This window comes from Hippocampus guttulatus, chromosome 19, assembly GCF_054856545.1.
Source record: "Hippocampus guttulatus isolate MCC_2025c chromosome 19, RoL_Hgut_1.0, whole genome shotgun sequence".
Taxonomy (NCBI): Eukaryota; Metazoa; Chordata; class Actinopteri; order Syngnathiformes; family Syngnathidae; genus Hippocampus; species Hippocampus guttulatus.
In genome coordinates, this window is record NC_141279.1 from 12,931,897 (window position 1) to 12,946,830 (window position 14,934).

The 14,934-nt window shown below is 43.2% G+C and overlaps 11 non-coding genes across 11 annotated transcripts; all 11 read left to right on the top strand.

The window, feature by feature from the left end:
* The first annotated feature begins 167 nt into the window (after positions 1-167).
* On the top strand, positions 168-240 carry trnaf-gaa (transfer RNA phenylalanine (anticodon GAA)). Its single transcript has one exon. It is a non-coding gene; the product is annotated as a tRNA-Phe (tRNA).
* A 467-nt stretch (positions 241-707) lies between these two features.
* Positions 708-780, top strand: trnaf-gaa (transfer RNA phenylalanine (anticodon GAA)). Its single transcript has one exon. It is a non-coding gene; the product is annotated as a tRNA-Phe (tRNA).
* Positions 781-1,389: 609 nt separating this feature from the next.
* On the top strand, positions 1,390-1,462 carry trnaf-gaa (transfer RNA phenylalanine (anticodon GAA)). Its single transcript has one exon. It is a non-coding gene; the product is annotated as a tRNA-Phe (tRNA).
* Positions 1,463-2,611: 1,149 nt separating this feature from the next.
* Positions 2,612-2,684, top strand: trnaf-gaa (transfer RNA phenylalanine (anticodon GAA)). Its single transcript has one exon. It is a non-coding gene; the product is annotated as a tRNA-Phe (tRNA).
* Positions 2,685-3,293: 609 nt separating this feature from the next.
* On the top strand, positions 3,294-3,366 carry trnaf-gaa (transfer RNA phenylalanine (anticodon GAA)). Its single transcript has one exon. It is a non-coding gene; the product is annotated as a tRNA-Phe (tRNA).
* A 672-nt stretch (positions 3,367-4,038) lies between these two features.
* On the top strand, positions 4,039-4,111 carry trnaf-gaa (transfer RNA phenylalanine (anticodon GAA)). Its single transcript has one exon. It is a non-coding gene; the product is annotated as a tRNA-Phe (tRNA).
* Positions 4,112-4,720: 609 nt separating this feature from the next.
* Positions 4,721-4,793, top strand: trnaf-gaa (transfer RNA phenylalanine (anticodon GAA)). The gene has a single exon. It is a non-coding gene; the product is annotated as a tRNA-Phe (tRNA).
* A 467-nt stretch (positions 4,794-5,260) lies between these two features.
* Positions 5,261-5,333, top strand: trnaf-gaa (transfer RNA phenylalanine (anticodon GAA)). Its single transcript has one exon. It is a non-coding gene; the product is annotated as a tRNA-Phe (tRNA).
* Positions 5,334-6,344: 1,011 nt separating this feature from the next.
* On the top strand, positions 6,345-6,417 carry trnaf-gaa (transfer RNA phenylalanine (anticodon GAA)). Its single transcript has one exon. It is a non-coding gene; the product is annotated as a tRNA-Phe (tRNA).
* A 944-nt stretch (positions 6,418-7,361) lies between these two features.
* On the top strand, positions 7,362-7,434 carry trnaf-gaa (transfer RNA phenylalanine (anticodon GAA)). The gene has a single exon. It is a non-coding gene; the product is annotated as a tRNA-Phe (tRNA).
* Positions 7,435-8,444: 1,010 nt separating this feature from the next.
* Positions 8,445-8,517, top strand: trnaf-gaa (transfer RNA phenylalanine (anticodon GAA)). The gene has a single exon. It is a non-coding gene; the product is annotated as a tRNA-Phe (tRNA).
* Positions 8,518-14,934: the final 6,417 nt, after the last annotated feature.

Genomic DNA, 14,934 nt, shown 5'->3' on the forward strand with positions numbered 1-14,934 from the left:
TTAACTGGTGAAGAGGGCCTAGTTAAAGCTATAAGGAGGAGGAATCGGAATTGATTCTTTGTTGCGATGACTGTGTGACGCTGTGTTCCTTGTCTTGCTGTTGTGATTTTGGCCAATAAGATCTCATTAATCGACTGGTGAAAAGGCCTGAGGAAACTCCGCAAGAGGCCGAAATAGCTCAGTTGGGAGAACGTTAGACTGAAGATCTCAAGGTCCCTGGTTCAAACCCGGGTTTCGGCATGTGAGGCACAGAATTCATTTCAATGTTGCGATTACTGTATGACGCAGTGTTCATTGTCTCACTGTTGTTGTTTTGTCCGATAAGATCCCATTAATTGACTGGTGAAAAGGGCTGAAGAAACTCCACAACAGGCTGAAATAGCTCAGTTGTGAGACCGTTCGTCTGAGAATCATAAGGTTTCTGCTTCAACCGTGGTTTTCGGCATGTAGAGCACAGAAACTTTTTCTTTCATGCAATTACTGGACTTCAATGTGTCATTTGACTCACTTTTGTGATTTTGGCCGATAAGATCCTATTAATTAACTGGTGAAGAGGGCCTAGTTAAAGCTATAAGGAGGAGGAATCGGAATTGATTCTTTGTTGCGATGACTGTGTGACGCTGTGTTCCTTGTCTTGCTGTTGTGATTTTGGCCAATAAGATCTCATTAATCGACTGGTGAAAAGGCCTGAGGACACTCCACAAAAGGCTGAAATAGCTCAGCTGGGAGAGCGTTAGACTGAAGATCTAAAGGTCCCTGGTTCAAACCCGGGTTTCGGCATGTGAGGCAGAGTATTCATTTGTATTTTGCGATTACTGTATGACGCACTGTTCATTGACTCACTGTTGTTGTTTTGTCCGATAAGATCCCATTAATTGACTGGTGAAAAGGGCTGAAGAAACTCCACAACAGGCTGAAGTAGCTCAGTTGTGAGACCGTTTGTCTGAAGATTTTAAGGTTTCTGCTTCAACCGGGGTTTTCGGCATGTAGAGCAGAGAAACTTTTTCTTTCATGCAATTACTGGACTTCAATGTGTCATTTGACTCACTTTTGTGATTTTGGCCGATAAGATCCCATTAATTGATTGGTTAAGAGGGCCTAGTTAAAGCTATAAGGAGGAGGAATCGGAATTGACTGCGATTGGCTGGCAACTGATTCAGGGCGTCCCCCGCCTACTGCCCAGAGACGGCTGGGATAGGCTCCAGCACCCCCCGCGACCCTAGTGAGGATCAAGCGGTTCGGAAAATGGATGGATGGATGGATGAATCGGTATTGATTCTTTGTTGCAATGACTGGATGACACTGTGTCCTTTATCTTGCTGTTGTGATTTTGGCCAATAATATGTCATTAATCGACTGGTGAAAAGGCCTGAGGAAACTCCACAAGAGGCTGAAATAGCTCAGTTGGGAGAGCGTAAGACTGAAGATCTAAAGGTCCCTGGTTCAAACCCGGGTTTCGGCATGTGAGGCACAGAGTTCATTTCTATGTTGCGATTACTGTATGACGCAGTGTTCATTGACTCACTGTTGTTGTTTTGTCCGATAAGATCCCATTAATTGACTGGTGAAAAGGGCTGAAGAACCTCCACAACAGGCTGAAATAGCTCAGTTGTGAGACCGTTTGTCTGAACATTTTAAGGTTTCTGGTTCAACCCTGGTTTTCGGCATGACGAGCACAGAAACTTTTTCTTTCATGCAATTACTGGACTTCAATGTGTCATTTGACTCACTTTTGTGATTTTGGCTGATAAGATCCCATTAATTGACTGGTTAAGAGGGCCTAGTTAAAGCTATAAGGAGGAGGAATCGGAATTGACTGCGATTGGCTGGCAACTGATTCAGGGTGTCCCCCGCCTACTGCCCTGTGACGGCTGGGATAGGCTCCAGCACCCCCCGCGACCCTAGTGAGGATCAAGCGGTTCGGAAAATGGATGGATGGATGGATGAATCGGAATTGATTCTTTGTTGCAATGACTGGATGACACTGTGTCCTTTATCTTGCTGCTGTGATTTTGGCCAATAATATGTCATTAATCGACTGGTGAAAAGGCCTGAGGAAACTCAGCAAGAGGCCGAAATAGCTCAGTTGGGAGAGCGTTAGACTGAGAATCATAAGGTTTCTGCTTCAACCGTGGTTTTCGGCATGTGAGGCACAGAGTTCATTTCTATGTTGCGATTACTGTATGACGCAGTGTTCATTGACTCACTGTTGTTGTTTTGTCCGATAAGATCTCATTAATTGACTGGTGAAAAGGGCTGAAGAAACTCCACAAGAGGCTAAAATAGCTCATTTGTGAGACCGTTCGTCTGAGAATCATAAGGTTTCTGCTTCAACCGTGGTTTTCGGCATGTAGAGCACAGAAACTTTTTCTTTCATGCAATTACTGGACTTCAATGTGTCATTTGACTCACTTTTGTGATTTTGGCCGATAAGATCCTATTAATTAACTGGTGAAGAGGGCCTAGTTAAAGCTATAAGGAGGAGGAATCGGAATTGATTCTTTGTTGCGATGACTGTGTGACGCTGTGTTCCTTGTCTTGCTGTTGTGATTTTGGCCAATAAGATCTCATTAATCGACTGGTGAAAAGGCCTGAGGAAACTCCGCAAGAGGCCGAAATAGCTCAGTTGGGAGAACGTTAGACTGAAGATCTCAAGGTCCCTGGTTCAAACCCGGGTTTCGGCATGTGAGGCACAGAATTCATTTCAATGTTGCGATTACTGTATGACGCAGTGTTCATTGCCTCACTGTTGTTGTTTTGTCCGATAAGATCCCATTAATTGACTGGTGAAAAGGGCTGAAGAAACTCCACAACAGGCTGAAATAGCTCAGTTGTGAGACCGTTTGTCTGAACATTTTAAGGTTTCTGGTTCAACCCTGGTTTTCGGCATGACGAGCACAGAAACTTTTTCTTTCATGCAATTACTGGACTTCAATGTGTCATTTGACTCACTTTTGTGATTTTGGCCGATAAGATCCCATTAATTGACTGGTTAAGAGGGCCTAGTTAAAGCTATAAGGAGGAGGAATCGGAATTGACTGCGATTGGCTGGCAACTGATTCAGGGTGTCCCCCGCCTACTGCCCGGAGACGGCTGGGATAGGCTCCAGCACCCCCCGCGACCCTAGTGAGGATCAAGCGGTTCGGAAAATGGATGGATGGATGGATGAATCGGTATTGATTCTTTGTTGCAATGACTGGATGACACTGTGTCCTTTATCTTGCTGTTGTGATTTTGGCCAATAATATGTCATTAATCGACTGGTGAAAAGGCCTGAGGAAACTCCGCAAGAGGCCGAAATAGCTCAGTTGGGAGAGCGTTAGAATGAAGATCTAAAGATCCCTGGTTCAAACCCGGGTTTCGGCATGTGAGGCACAGAATACATTTCTATGTTGGGATTACTGTATGACGCTGTGTCCATTGACTCACTGTTGTTGTTTTGTCCGATAAGATCCCATTAATCGACTGGTGAAAAGGCCTGAGGAACCTCCACATGAGGCTGAAATAGCTCAGTTGGGAGAGCGTTAGACTGAAGATCGAAAGGTCCCTTGTTCAAACCCGGGTTTCGGCATGTGAGGCACAGAATTCATTTCTATGTTGCGATTACTGTATGACGCTGTGTCCATTGACTCACTGTTTTTGTTTTGTCCGATAAGATCCCATTAATTGACTGGTGAAAAGGGCTGAAGAAACTCCACAACAGGCTGAAATAGCTCAGTTGTGAGACAGTTCGTCTGAAGATTTTAAGGTTTCTGCTTCAACCGGGGTTTTCGGCATGTAGAGCAGAGAAACTTTTTCTTTCATGCAATTACTGGACTTCAATGTGTCATTTGACTCACTTTTGTGATTTTGGCCGATAAGATCCCATTAATTGACTGGTTAAGAGGCCCTAGTTAAAGCTATAAGGAGGAGGAATAGGAATTGATTCTTTGTTGCGATGACTGTATGAAACTGTGTCCTTTATCTTGCTGTTGTGACTTTGGCCAATAAGATCTCATTAATCGACTGGTGAAAAGGCCTGAGGACACTCCACAAAAGGCTGAAATAGCTCAGTTGGGAGAACGTTAGACTGAAGATCTAAAGGTCCCTGGTTCAAACCCGGGTTTCGGCATGTGAGGCACAGAATTCATTTCAATGTTGCGATTACTGTATGACGCAGTGTTCATTGCCTCACTGTTGTTGTTTTGTCCGATAAGATCCCATTAATTGACTGGTGAAAAGGGCTGAAGAAACTCCACAACAGGCTGAAATAGCTCAATTGTGAGACCGTTTGTCTGAACATTTTAAGGTTTCTGGTTCAACCCTGGTTTTCGGCATGAAGAGCACAGAAACTTTTTCTTTCATGCAATTACTGGACTTCAATGTGTCATTTGACTCACTTTTTTGATTTTGGCTGATAAGATCCCATTAATTGACTGGTTAAGAGGGCCTAGTTAAAGCTATAAGGAGGAGGAATCGGAATTGACTGCGATTGGCTGGCAACTGATTCAGGGTGTCCCCCGCCTACTGCCCGGAGACGGCTGGGCTAGGCTCCAGCACCCCCCGCGACCCTAGTGAGGATCAAGCGGTTCGGAAAATGGATGGATGGATGGATGAATCGGAATTGATTCTTTGTTGCAATGACTGGATGACACTGTGTCCTTTATCTTGCTGTTGTGATTTTGGCCAATAATATGTCATTAATCGACTGGTGAAAAGGCCTGAGGAAACTCCGCAAGAGGCCGAAATAGCTCAGTTGGGAGAGCGTTAGACTGAAGATCTAAAGGTCCCTGGTTCAAACCCGGGTTTCGGCATGTGAGGCACAGAATTCATTTCTAAGTTGCGATTAATGTATGACGCTGTGTCCGTTGACTCACTGTTGTTGTTTTGTCCGATAAGATCTCATTAATTGACTGGTGAAAAGGGCTGAAGAAACTCCACAAGAGGCTAAAATAGCTCAGTTGTGAGACCGTTCGTCTGAGAATCATAAGGTTTCTGCTTCAACCGTGGTTTTCGGCATGTAGAGCACAGAAACTTTTTCTTTCATGCAATTACTGGACTTCAATGTGTCATTTGACTCACTTTTGTGATTTTGGCCGATAAGATCCTATTAATTAACTGGTGAAGAGGGCCTAGTTAAAGCTATAAGGAGGAGGAATCGGAATTGATTCTTTGTTGCGATTACTGTATGACGCTGTGTTCTTTGTCTTGCTGTTGTGATTTTGGCCAATAAGATCTCATTAATCGACTGGTGAAAAGGCCTGAGGAAACTCCACAAGAGGCCGAAATAGCTCAGTTGGGAGAGCGTTAGACTGAAGATCTAAAGGTCCCTGGTTCAAACCCGGGTTTTGACATGTGAGGCACAGAATTCATTTCTATGTTGCGATTAAGATAAGATAAGAAAACCTTTTTCTAGTCTCGCAATGGAGAAATTCCCAATTCACAGCAGCAAAGTTATGAAAGGAAGAAGTAGAACAACAAAATATAGGAGCTGCTGGAAAGGCAGCCACTCACGCGGCGCCATTTTGAAGTCAAAATAACAAAAATAACACAACACAACACATAGGACACAGACAGTCATGCAATCTTCGCCACTTTTCTGCATACACCTTGTCTGAAGCAGTTGTAGATGAAAGAGGAGAATATCAAAGTGTCCTTTCACCAGTGGATCAGAGACGTCATGCTGAAAATGTGCACACGTCTGCTACAAGCTAAGTTTTGAAAGCAAACACGAAGCTGTAGCGTCCATTGACGAAAAGAGATGAGTTCACTTCTCCTGTCCCACGTAATCCGCTTCAAACTCCAAGCCGCGACTCCCAGTTCCAAATCCGCATCCGCGCTCCGCGCTAACGCTCCTTTCTTCTCATCGTTGGCTCCTCAAGACTTACATCCATCCAGCCGCAGACCGTTCAACAGCACCAATCTCTCCGCTGAACAAAGCGGGGCTGTGAAAAATGCTGCCCATTACAGGCGCAAGACACAAGCGCCCCGGACTGTCCAGCAACGACAGTCAAATGGCGCCGACATTCCTCTCAGTCAAAAACAGTGCTGGTATACCCATGCTGCCGAGAAGGCGCAACCACCGAGCACAGTCTCCTCCTTGATGAATGTCGTGGCCAACAAATGCTGGAAAAAGTCCACATCAGGTCCACACGACGTAAACAACACAAAGTGACAAAACAAACACAAAAACAACAAAAAAAGCAAGGCTCATGAGAGCACTTGCTGACGGCTGCCTACTCGGGTGCCATCTTGACTTCAAAGACTACTGTATGACGCTGTGTCCATTGACTCACTGTTGTTTTTTTGTCCGATAAGATCCCATTAATTGACTGGTGAAAAGGCCTGAGGAAACTCCGCAAGAGGCTGAAATAGCTCAGTTGGGAGAGCGTTAGACTGAAGATCTAAAGGTCCCTGGTTCAAACCCGGGTTTCGGCATGTGAGGCACAGAATTCATTTCTATGTTGCGATTAATGTATGACGCTGTGTCCGTTGACTCACTGTTGTTTTTTTGTCCGATAAGATCTCATTAATTGACTGGTGAAAAGGGCTGAAGAAACTCCACAAGAGGCTAAAATAGCTCAGTTGTGAGACCGTTCGTCTGAGAATCATAAGGTTTCTGCTTCAACCGTGGTTTTCGGCATGTAGAGCACAGAAACTTTTTCTTTCATGCAATTACTGGACTTCAATGTGTCATTTGACTCACTTTTGTGATTTTGGCCGATAAGATCCCATTAATTGACTGGTTAAGAGGCCCTAGTTAAAGCTATAAGGAGGAGGAATAGGAATTGATTCTTTGTTGCGATGACTGTATGAAACTGTGTTCTTTATCTTGCTGTTGTGATTTTGGCCAATAAGATCTCATTAATCGACTGGTGAAAAGGGCTGAAGAACCTCCACAACAGGCTGAAATAGCTCAGTTGTGAGACCGTTTGTCAGAACATTTTAAGGTTTCTGGTTCAACCCTGGTTTTCGGCATGACGAGCACAGAAACTTTTTCTTTCATGCAATTACTGGACTTCAATGTGTCATTTGACTCACTTTTGTGATTTTGGCTGATAAGATCCCATTAATTGACTGGTTAAGAGGGCCTAGTGAAAGCTATAAGGAGGAGGAATCGGAATTGACTGCGATTGGCTGGCAACTGATTCAGGGTGTCCCCCGCCTACTGCCCGGAGACGGCTGGGATAGGCTCCAGCACCCCCCGCGACCCTAGTGAGGATCAAGCGGTTCGGAAAATGGATGGGTGGATGGATGAATCGGAATTGATTCTTTGTTGCAATGACTGGATGACACTGTGTCCTTTATCTTGCTGTTGTGATTTTGGCCAATAATATGTCATTAATCGACTGGTGAAAAGGCCTGAGGAAACTCCGCAAGAGGCCGAAATAGCTCAGTTGGGAGAGCGTTAGACTGAAGATCTAAAGGTCCCTGGTTCAAACCCGGGTTTCGGCATGTGAGGCACAGAATTCATTTCTATGTTGCGATTAATGTATGACGCTGTGTCCGTTGACTCACTGTTGTTGTCGTTTTGTCCGATAAGATCTCATTAATTGACTGGTGAAAAGGGCTGAAGAAACTCCACAAGAGGCTAAAATAGCTCAGTTGTGAGACCGTTAGTCTGAGAATCTTAAGGTTTCTGGTTCAACCGTGGTTTTCGGCACGTAGAGCACAGAGACTTTTTCTTTCATGCAATTACTGGACTTCAATGTGTCATTTGACTCACTTTTGTGATTTTGGCCGATAAGATCCCATTAATTGAGTGGTTAAGAGGGCCTAGTTAAAGCTATAAGGCGGAGGAATCGGAATTGATTCTTTGTTGCGATGACTGTATGACGCTGTGTCCTTTGACTTGCTGTTGTGATTTTGGCCAATAAGATCCCATTAATCGACTGGTGAAAAGGCCTGAGGAACCTCCACATGAGGCTGAAATAGCTCAGTTGGGAGAGCGTTAGACTGAAGATCGAAAGGTCCCTTGTTCAAACCCGGGTTTCGGCATGTGAGGCACAGAATTCATTTCTATGTTGCGATTACTGTATGACGCTGTGTCCATTGACTCACTGTTTTTGTTTTGTCCGATAAGATCCCATTAATTGACTGGTGAAAAGGGCTGAAGAAACTCCACAACAGGCTGAAATAGCTCAGTTGTGAGACAGTTCGTCTGAAGATTTTAAGGTTTCTGCTTCAACCGGGGTTTTCGGCATGTAGAGCAGAGAAACTTTTTCTTTCATGCAATTACTGGACTTCAATGTGTCATTTGACTCACTTTTGTGATTTTGGCCGATAAGATCCCATTAATTGACTGGTTAAGAGGCCCTAGTTAAAGCTATAAGGAGGAGGAATAGGAATTGATTCTTTGTTGCGATGACTGTATGAAACTGTGTCCTTTATCTTGCTGTTGTGACTTTGGCCAATAAGATCTCATTAATCGACTGGTGAAAAGGCCTGAGGACACTCCACAAGAGGCTGAAATAGCTCAGTTGGGAGAGCGTTAGACTGAAAATCTAAAGGTCCCTGGTTCAAACCCGGGTTTCGGCATGTGAGGCACAGTATTCATTTCTATGTTGCGATTACTGTATGACGCAGTGTTCATTGACTCACTGTTGTTGTTTTGTCCGATAAGATCCCATTAATTGACTGGTGAAAAGGGCTGAAGAAACTCCACAACAGGCTGAAGTAGCTCAGTTGTGAGACCGTTTGTCTGAAGATTTTAAGGTTTCTGGTTCAACCCTGGTTTTCGGCATGACGAGCACAGAAACTTTTTCTTTCATGCAATTACTGGACTTCAATGTGTCATTTGACTCACTTTTGTGATTTTGGCCGATAAGATCCCATTAATTGACTGGTTAAGAGGGCCTAGTTAAAGCTATAAGGAGGAGGAATCGGAATTGACTGCGATTGGCTGGCAACTGATTCAGGGCGTCCCCCGCCTACTGCCCAGAGACGACTGTACCGTAGCGTCAAACCAGTGATTGTTAATACTTTGCATGACGGAAATCTGACAACAGCGAGTGCCGTTTACCACCTTCAAAATAAAAGCTTGCCCACACCGTCAGCGGTTTGGAATTAACACAATGTTCATTTATTCATTCATTCATCTTTCGAACCGCTTTATCCTCACTAGGGTCGCGGGGAGAGCTGGAACCCATCCCAGCTCCCTTCGGGCAGTAGGCGGGGGACACCCCGAATTGGTTGCCAGCCAATCGCAGGGCACACAGAGACAAGCAACCATGCATGCCCACACTCACACCTAGGGACAATTCAGAGTGTTCAATCAGCCTGCCACGCATGTTTTTGGAATGTGGGAGGAAACCGGAGGACCCGGAGAAAACCCACGCAGGCCCGGGGAGAACATGCAAACTCCACACAGGGAGACCGGAGCTGGAATCGAACCCGGTACCCCTGCACTGTGAAGTCGACGGGCTAACCACTGGACTACCGGGCCGCCCCTAACATGATGTTATAAAATAATTTCTTGGCGGTTAGGCAACAGAGAGAATGAAAATTCTCTCAGAATAGCACCAAGAAGCATGATGAAGTTGAGACAGAAAATAAAGTCAATGTTGCCTCTCAACCAATCACTAAAATCTCACCTCATTTAAAAAAAAAAATACAATAAAATAACTGAATTTTTCTTTTCCTGCTACCAGACCAAGTCTCGGGCACACAATGCCACCCCAGTTATCTAACCACAGTACTTTCATTATGATCTGATGTTACATTTCAAAATAAAGCATTCTAAAATCAGCAATTTTTACCCTTGCGCCTGTTTAAAGAATAAAATTAAAAATGCGGAACTTGTGAGGATAAGCGGATCGGAAAATGGATGGCTGGCTGGATGGATATAGCGAGCCTTAAGTAGTTATTTTGTGCGTGTTGAGTTAAATTGCTGCTATTAAGTTAGTCGAATGAATCTTCGACATGTTTTTGTTCAAATTTCAAAACGTTCCTTGTGGAAATGGCTGATGTTTACGCTGTAAAATCTTTCAATTGAAACAGTGCCATTTGACACTCATCCCCATTTTAGTGACAGCATACAGGGAATAAACTGCTGCCACCACAACAATGGTCACTGATGTCACACATATATAGGCCGTTGTATTTGTAAATTAGTGATCACATATAGTGAGCAAAATAAAAAGGAAAGTGTTGGATTTTAATTTATTTTGGTGGTGGAGCATTTGTTACCCGAATGTACAGTATTTTTATCGCCCAAGCGGGAATGCTGCGAATATTTGTCATTATTAGTAGTAGTAGTGTTGGAGGTATGATTATTATTGAAATCAGAATTCAACAGCAGTTTCTGATTTTCATTAATTTTTTAAATACTTCTCTTGTTTTTGTTTATTTGTTGTATTATTCTTTCTTTCTGTAAGAGAGGGTACCAACAATTTTCTACACCTGTACCTTTCATTCATTCCTTCATTCATTTTCCGATCCACTTATCCTCACAAGGGTTCTGGGGGCTGCTGGAGCCTATCCCAGCTGTCTTCAGGCTGTAGGCGGGGGACACCCTGAACCGGTTGCCAGCCAATTGCAGGGCACACAGAGACGAACAACTCTCTGCACTCACACTCACAACGAGGGACAATTTGGAGTGTTCAATCAGCCTGCCATGCGTGGTTTTGGAATGTGGGAGGAAACCGGAGTACCGGAGAACACCCACGCAGGCCCGGGAAGAACATGCAAAGTCCACACAGGGAAGCCGGAGCTGGCATTGAACCTGGTACCTCTGCACTGTGAAGTCGACGTGCTAACCACTCGACTACCGGGCGCTGCGCTGATGATATTCAATAAATATTTTTTGTACCGATTTTGTTTGTGTCTACATTTGTGGGATCCGATCGCCATTCAGTTTGTTGCTGAACTGTGACAGATGTATTTGCAAATACGTTCAAATCAGAGGGGATTGCTCTCAGACTGCACAGGAAGCTCAGCTTCCCCTAAAATGTCAAAAAATAAATGAACAAATAAATGTGTGCACGTACATGTCATTGACTAAATATGCGCTACAAGGCGCTCGCTCAACTTCTGTTCCGAATCACAGCTTCTTAAGACTGGTTACGACACGAATCTCTTCTCATTCATTCCCGCGGCTTCACTGTGCTTGAAACTGTGTGGACGCTGAGCGTCTACAGCGCGGACGCTAGGCGTCGAGAGTTCAGGGTAGGTTGTCCCAATGCACTGAAACAAGACCAGTCATTGGATAAATGCTGGTTTTGTCCCGCCCAGCGGACGCTCAGCGTCTCTGAGAGTCTATGGACAGTGGGCGTTTCTGGCCTGGCTGGGCGGCGCTCAGCTTTTCTGCATGATGATTGGATGATCTGTCTGAGGCAAATCTATTTTTGATTGACAGCGAAATGAGCCAGTCACCGATCTTTTGGTGTCGGCATCCGTGGGAGCATTTTTCAATTCTCATTCTGTTCTGAGTTGAACTGGAGACTTCTCCTAATCATTTTAGCGACATTCTCCTTGTAGAAAATGATGAGCGACAGATTAATCTTTTATTTCTGGTGTGTTTTATTGTCGTTGCTTGTGTTCGCAGACTGACTTGTATCACCCCAGTATGGTATGACAGGGTCACAGATCTTTTTCTTGAAAAGGAACGGAGAATAGAATTCACATCTAAATAAACGGACACATTTTATGATGTAGCCCGAAATTGAGCTTCCCCTCCTTGACAGACGAGCATCCGCCACTGGTTCAAATGTATTTGGCAAATCATTTAAGACTGAAATGAATAATGAAATATTGAAATTTACTGTGAAATATGTTTGAAAATTTGTCAAATAAATCTAGTAGTTGAATGGTCATGAAGAGTTAAATATTTAAATCAACGTTGCGATACGTTTTGAATGAAAGGGGAAAAAATTAAATCAATATTGAAATAGTGATTGAAATTATGACACAAATAACTCCTGAAATAAGCACTGAAATAAGTCAAGACATGAAAAAATAAATTGTGTAATAATTAAGTATTCAAATCAAAAAATGTTAAAAAAACAAACATTTTGATAATTGAATGATCATGAATAATAATAATAATAATAACAATAATAATACATTTAATTTATAAGTGCCTTTCACAACACTCAAGGACACTTTACAATCAAGAACAAAAACAATAAAACCACAGACAAAATTATAAATAAAACGAGATTAATTTAAATTGAATATGTGATTTTGAATAGGTGGGGTTTGAGATGGGATGTGAATGTGGGAAGAGAATGAATATTCAAAAAGAATAAAGAGGGAAAAAATAGTGAAATATCAAAACATCTATTGAAGTAATTCTTACAATAACTGGATACGTATTTAAATTAATAATTTAATTAAACATATTTTAATCAATGTTGAAATAATGAGATAACCATGAATGTTGTCAAGCGATTACAAATTGTGAGATTATAATAATAATAATAATACATTTTATTTGTGGGCGCCTTTCTAGAAACTCAAGGACACCTTACAACAAGCAGTTAAAATCACAAACACAATGTTAAAAACAGCATCAAATAAAATAAGAAAAAAATACAACAAAAAATAAATAAATAAAAATAATGGCTTTATGGTCCGAGTGAGTAGGCTTGTCTAAACAGATGTGTTTTGAGGCTGGATTTGAAATGTGTTAATGAGTCCGTATTACGAAGGTCAGCGGGGAGTGTGTTCCAGAGTTGGGGAGCAGAGCGACTGAAGGCTCTGTTTCCCATGGTGACGAGGCGAGCAGGGGGGACAGAGAGGAGGAAGAACGAAGAGAGCGGACAGGTGTAGGAATATGGATGAGGTCAGATAGGTATGGAGGGGCTAGGTTATGGATAGATTTGAATGTGAGGAGCAGGATTTTATATTGAATGCGGTGTAAAATGGGGAGCCAGTGGAGATGTTGGAGGACAGGTGTAATATGGTTTATGTATGGTGTGAATGTGATAATGCGGGCGGCTGAATTTTGGACCAGCTGAAGCTTATGGAGGGTTTTTTGAGGGAGACCGAGCAGGAGGGAATTACAGTAATCGAGTCGCGAGGTGACGAGTGTATGAACAAGTATAGCAGTGGACTGAGGAGTGAGAGAAGAGCGGAGCCGGTGAATGTTTCTAAGATGATAATATGCAGAACGAGTGATGTGGTTGATATGTGAGGTGAAGGAGAGGGTGCTATCAAGGATGACACCCAGACTCTTGACCTGAGGAGAGGGGGAGATGGAAGAGCTGTCAAAGGGAATGGAGAAATTGTTTATTTTGTTTAGGGTGGATTTGGTGCCAATGAGGAGGAGTTCAGTTTTATTGCTATTCAATTTGAGGAAGTTTGAGGTGAACCAAGATTTTAATTCCTGCAGGCAGTTGGTTAGGGAGGATGGTGGGAGTATGGTATTAGGTTTGGTAGAGATGTAGAGCTGGGTGTCATCCGCGTAGCAGTGAAAGTGAATGTGATGTTTCCTGAAGATATTACCAAGGGGGAGAAGATAGATTAGAAACAGCAAGGGACCAAGGACAGAACCCTGAGGAACACCTGAGGTGAGGGGAAAGGGGTGAGATCTAAAACATTTGAGCTGGATAAACTGGGTGCGGTCAGAAAGATAGGAGCGGAACCAGGAGAGGGGGATGCTGGTGATGCCAATGGAGGAGAGTCTGTCGAGGAGGATGGAGTGAGAGATGGTGTCAAAGGCTGCACTGAGGTCAAGCAGGAGGAGGATGGCGAGTGAACCGGAGTCGACAGAGAGAAGAAGGTCATTGCATATTTTGAGGAGGGCAGTTTCGGTACTATGGAGGGGACGGAAGCCAGATTGAAATTGTTCGTAGAGGTTATTGGAGGAAAGATGGGTGTGAAGTTGAGCAGCTACTGTTTTTTCTAGAAGTTTGGAGATGAACGGGAGGTTTGATATGGGACGAAAGTTATTCAAGTCGGAGGGATCAGAGCCAGGTTTCTTCAGTATGGGAGTGACAGCAGCAGTTTTGAGATGGGAGGGTACAATGCCAGTAGAGAGGGAAGTTTGAATAATGTTAGTGATGAGAGGGGAGAGGGCCGGGATAGAAGCTTTGACTAGAACAGTAGGGAGAGGGTCAAGTTGACAAGTAGAGGATTTGGACTTCTGGATTAAGATGGAGATTTGGTGGACAGATGGGGAGGTGAATGCAGAGAACAGGTGTGTAGGAACCGGGGAGAATGGAGAAGGAGGGTTGGGAGCAGATGAAGGGGTGAGCTGCTGGTGGATAAGTTGGATTTTGGATGTAAAAAATGAGGCCAGAGTATTACAAAAATCAGTGGAATGGAGATGTGAGGGAAGAGTGTCAGCAGGTTTGGTGAGTTTAGAAATGAGTGAAAAGAGTGATCTGGGGTTACCTTCATTGGAACTGATTAAACCAGAGTAGAAGATTGATTTGGCTTTGGATATTGAGTCCTTGTAATGGAGGAAGTGGGTAGTGTACATTTCTTTATGAATAGTGAGACCAGTTTTTCTGTATAATCTTTCAAGTTGACGGCCTTTTGATTTAAGTTGTCTGAGGGTAGGGGTAAACCAGGGTGCTGTTTGGTTGAAGGAGGCAGTTCGGGTTTTGAGTGGGGCCAAGGTATTGAGAATGTTATGGAGGTTTGTATTGTAGTGTGTCAAAAACTCATCTGTTGTAAAAAGACAATCAGTACTGGGGAGGTTGTTGATAAGTGATTCTAAGTTGTCCGGGTTAATGTCCTTGATTTTACGGAAATGTATAATGCGTTGTGGGTTGGATTTGACAAAGGACAGGTTAACATTGAATGAAAGCAATAGATGATCTGTGTATGGGAGGAGATCGGTTTTTAGATTAATTAATTAGGGTCTGTAATTAATTGATCTAATAAAAATCTATATTTTAATCTCATCTAAAATTATTGAGAAACCCCTATTTTCATTTTAAATTCATTACATTATTGAGGCAGATCAAAAGATAAAAGAAAAAGTGCATTATAAAGTATTTTACTGTT